Below are 5,445 nucleotides of genomic sequence, written 5' to 3' on the forward strand. Positions count from 1 at the left end.
TTGTCATCCTTTCGTCACAAAGACGTAGGTATTCAACACTGTTACTGTCATTCATTGACACAATGTTAAACCTGAGCTCTGAGTATCCTGTGAACATCAAACGTGTCATTACTCATTCAAACATGCTTTGCAATCGCTACAGAGAGACAGACGGGCACACAGTGCACTGTTGCTAATGCGTGCAAGTGTACGGAAATAGAAACGGAGTGCTGTCTTAGTCATACCAAGATGTGACATGATGAGAACAGACAGATACAGGGAGGCAACGCTCAATACAAACACACAAGCTGTACAGTATTTCAACACAGAGGGCGGCCGGAGTGTTAATGCAGTTTGTGTTGGCGGGGGGGATGTTACATCAGAGTGACTGTCCGCCACGTTACCGTGTCAATTAGAGTGGGTGAGGTGAACTCTGACCTCAGTGGATCAAAAAGGCACCGACTTTCTGGCTTCCAATTCATCAGCACCTCAGCATCGATGGCCGGCTCTCGTACTGCAGAGCCGTAGTCAAGACTCCCCTCGTCATTAAGTGATTAGCTCTCTATGCCTCTGCATGTGCTGCTACTGCACAGCCAACGGTTAAATGCATGTGCTTTAAGCTAAGAATAAAGAGGTAGGGCTACATACATTACACCAGTCAAGCTGAGAAATTGGACCACTAATAGGAAATAATGCAAAATTAGTGTTGTAAAATCAAATCCGCAAATGGTACTGCGTGGCGGTGTAATGGAATGACTTCATTTTCACTCGGAGCAAAACAAAGAAACAAAAGCTCCACATCAATCCTCATTCCTCCTTTCTCTAATTTTGTCTCAAATTACTTTGGCATGATTATTAATTTAATGGAGCTACTAAATGAAGTACAAAAAAACCGAAAAGCCCATTTAAAAACACTCTTGATGCCATTAATGCCGAAGGTTATTGGGTTTGATTTAAGTATTTACATACTGCAGCACTTTTATTGTGGTGTCTTGGTTTCAGGGAGTGGGACGACTGTGTGTTGTACAGAAATAGAATATTAAGTAAATATGCAGCTGTAAGCCATCAAAGATAATGCAAAATTTGCTCTGCACATTTATCATCATAAAAGTACAGTGACATAGCTTTAGTCAAATAATGATACCGTCTTATTTTCTCTTGTTTAGCATAAGCACACAGATACAAACAATCACACAGCTTTCCTTCCATTACCAGGGCTCTAGCAGACGCAAACTATATATGGGATATTAACAGATGGATTTTTTTTAATTGCACATTGAGCCGTTTGTCTGCTGGCGAAGGATGCTTTGGAATATGTCTGGCTGGAGTTTGTTTTTTTTTCTCCTAATGCATAAACGATTCCACAATAGTGTTATTCATTTCCATAAATCCATTTAAATGCACAATAAGATCAAGCGGAAGGAAAATAACATTCAAAAATCCTTGAACCTGAGTGCAAATAAAGTGTGTGTGTGTGTGTGTGTGTGTGCGTACAGGCATACATACTGTGTGTCAGTGAGTGGGTGTGTGCATGTGAGACGATGTGTCTGGGAACGCATAAACCAAATCCTAACTGTCAGTGAGAGAGATAGGGGTCACAGGTCGGCAGCTTTCCGGAGGCTTTCTCTCTATCTCCTCTGACAGTTACCACGATGCAACGGGCCACCGGGGCACCGCTCCAGTCTCTGTCTCTCCGTCTTTCCTAAAATCTGTCCAAAGTAGATCAGTTCCTTTCCCAGAGTGCTTCCTCCTGAACAGGTCAAGGACAGACGGTGTCTCCCGCCAGGAGTGCAAAGCTTCGTTGTTAATGAACCACTCTTCCCCCGCTCCAGCTAACTGGGACAACAAAGGGATTTAATGGAGAAATGTTGGTTTTTTTTCCTGAATTTTTAAAATTACTTAAAACAAACTGTTTTCACTCTTCTCAAAAGCATCTTGACTCCTTTTGAATGAAGTTCATTCTTTTTGGAATAAAACAACAAAAAGGATGAAAAAAACAAAACAAAAAAACACTCTTTGGAGAGGCAAACTGCAGTACACTCATTTCGTTCTGGTTTTGAAAACATCATCAGAAATATAGCTGTTAAAAATAAAAAGGCATTCTGCAGCCAGTAGTCAGATCGGTAGTCAAGCGGGGATCCTATTACATGGAGTCATGTAATGAAAGCATTCACTTCATACACAAAGTCGAATCAATGGGCACTACTACAGCTACTCTGTTTTTCCATTGTTCCTCATTCAAAGTGCACTTCAATCTCCATGCCACGCATACACATCACCGCGTATTTTTCCGTCCCGTCTCCGTTTTGAATCATTCCAGTAACATGAAATCATGAAGAGAGATGAGTCGGGTGAATGAGATTCCAGAGACTAATAAGGGGGTTCTATGGTCTCTGGTGGCTTCTACCTTTATGACACACAACGCGGAAGCTGTACTTCACACAGGCTCCGCGCTTAAAGCCGCTCTATTAGAAATGCACGCCGCTGAAGATCGGGAAGTATTGTGGCGCTGCGTTGAAAGAGAGGGTAAAGCTGTGCCAAATGAGGACTAGTGGAGGGGGAGCAGCAGATGGGTGGTCTAAGAGTGTCTCACCCAACTGGAGCGGGGCCTTTATATTGGTTATCTCACATGGAGACACCCTTTAGAGTGTTGTGAAGAAACAACAGCTCCTTATTTCCTGTCAACATCCCCCTCCGGGCTACCAATTAATAAAAAAAAACACCTCAAAGATTAGGTTCTCACCACTGCACCGCAATGAGTTCTAGATGAGATTCTGATTACAGCAGAGATCACAATGAAGACAACCAAATGGGCGTATTGCTAGCCCTCAACTCCGATCTGAAAGCATACTGTTCATTGACACAGAAAAAAGGCTAATTTGGGGAATGCACAAGAAAGGCTCTCCCCAACGGAGCTCGTATTGTTGAAGAAACGCCAGCGCTCCGCCACACCATATGAACAGCAGCGCAGTTATAAAGCAATCACATGTCAGACACTGCTGCTCCTCCATACTGTACGAATGCCACGGTGCCAGCATGGAGCCACATCACATAATAAGCAAGTGCCGAGCCTCCCCACAGCTGTATTCTGTGTTCTACCATCAGTCAAGTGAACGATCAAGTCATGGGCGTGTGTGCGTAAGTCAAATTCATGAGGATTCAGTATTCCATCAAGCCATCTAAACCGTCTTAGCGATTGCACACCACTTCCTGCTGAGATGGAACTGCTTGGGCAAAGTTACAGACATGTGAAAGCATCCACCGTGAAAGGAGAGGAGACCTGGTTTCCATGCCAACAGGATTTACCCACATATGGCCACTATTTTCTGGCACAGAAACCCATTTAAATTTAGACACTTAATCAGTAGTGGAAATTATTGAAAGATGTATTGAGTTGGAAGTGGAGGAGTGAAAGTAAATGAGGGGCAACAAGAGGATGTGACAATAAAGCCTGATTCAATATCTCAGAAATGATAAATAATAAGCAAGACTACAACTCTTTGAAACTTTTGCCATAGGCGACTGGGCTTTTTCAGTTTGAAGTCTGGAGCTCTGGTATTCCCCCTCTTGTGGGCTAACACCTTCTAAATGCCAAAAGGCATGAGAGTTCTCACAGTGCAATATTAATATATAGATATAGATAAAGAATCATTACCCATTGATAACATGGAATGGCCAATTGATTGTACGACTTTACATTGGACGCGCTGTAATTCGGTAAGCGTGTGTGCACATTTGGGAGAATGGTTGAAGCTGGCTGAAGTGAACACACAGAACTGGAAGATCGACAGGAAGACAAATATTAATAAGAGACAGCAGACAGTCACAGTCAACTCTCAAGCCTGATTTTGATAACATCAACTGAAATTCGTTTAACAGAAATTGCAATAACATTCGATCCCCTGAATTTGTCACAGAATCCGACGGGAGCCGACCACTTTACAACATGAACCTTTATTTCTTTCTCATTCTACAGTCAGATAGATAAAAGTATCAAACCACATTAAAAATGCACTAGAATACAGGAAATGACATCGGCTGTGATAACAGGTCGTTATATTTTTATGAACACTATCTATCACTATTAATAGTGATAGATAGTGTTCAGGGATGTAACAGTATGAAAATTTAACCTCACGGTTATTGTGTCCAAAATGATCACGGTTTTGGGTATCATCGCGGTATTTTTAAGTGCGTTCAAAATGTTCAGAAAGCACTGATAGGCCTACACAAACTGAAATAGTTTCAAAAAGTGTAACAGTGTTTATTATATTTAAAAAATATAGGCAAAACCTTATCAAAAGTGCAACTCTTAACATCAAACAAGGGTTCCGCATTTAAACAGCTTATTTGTCAGGAACATTTCCAGAAGTGCAGGTTTATATACAAATCCAAACATTCAAGCTGAGAAAAATATGTAAACAAATCAAAGAAACTCCACTTATTATATAGTTGTTTTCTTCATCATTAAAATTAAAATGTAGAACTGTACACATGAGCATTTGAAAGTAAACCTTAAAAATAAGACGAAAAGTGCATTATGCATTTAAAATAGCCACTATAAACAAATTACAAAAATAACTACTACAATCGTGCAATGAGGCGCATAAGCAGACTCTTTTTTGAATGCTTGCTCAAGTGTCTGTGTCACTGATGAACCAGTAGCGGTACTTGGTTGCCTTACTGCATATCCTCTCTGTAAAAAAGAAAAGGGATAGCCATGTCATTATTGTTATTAATTATTATTAGGCTACAATTGATATCAATGTACATACGATTTTGCCTATAGGTGGTGTTGTTGCTAAATCAAAAGAAAATGATTCGCTAGATATTCATAATCTTACAGGGCAACTCATCATGTTTTCGAAGAAACGTGGTTCAGACCGTCACCACGTAACTTGGTAAATCAAAGATATCCAACTTTGCTAGTTATCCTTTGCTAGTGGTCCGTCTAGCTCCTAGGCTAGCAGCTAAGCTTAAGAAAAAGTGTCACGATGAGGGCCACACTGCTGATTAAAAGCATGCCTTTCCTTTCCTTAGCAGTGTTAAGTAATGTTTCGCTATCTCATCGCGAATGGAAATTTAGCCTAGCCGTTTATCTTAGAATATTAGCTGCTAAATGCATTGTCGCTGGCGGTGGGCGCTGCATTCAGGCTTCTGTTAACATTAGAACTACTGACAAGTTAACACGTTAGACTGACGGATCATTGCATTCTCGAAGTCACACCATGAATGCACACCATGCATTCAGCAAAAACGTTAACGTTAACTTGCCTTGCATGATTCCCGATTAAGGTTTATTACAGAGATCTTGATATAAAGAGTTTGAAAAAAATATTTATTTATTTTGTCTAAAACATTTACTTCAATTGAGGGTGGAGTCACACAAACACTCCATTCCATCTATTGCATTCCATTTCATCTATTCCATCTCCATTCCTTCAGTGATGACATCACCGCTTGATT

The sequence above is a fragment of the Eutrigla gurnardus genome, assembly GCF_963514095.1.
Source record: "Eutrigla gurnardus genome assembly, chromosome: 22".
Classification (NCBI taxonomy): domain Eukaryota; kingdom Metazoa; phylum Chordata; class Actinopteri; order Perciformes; family Triglidae; genus Eutrigla; species Eutrigla gurnardus.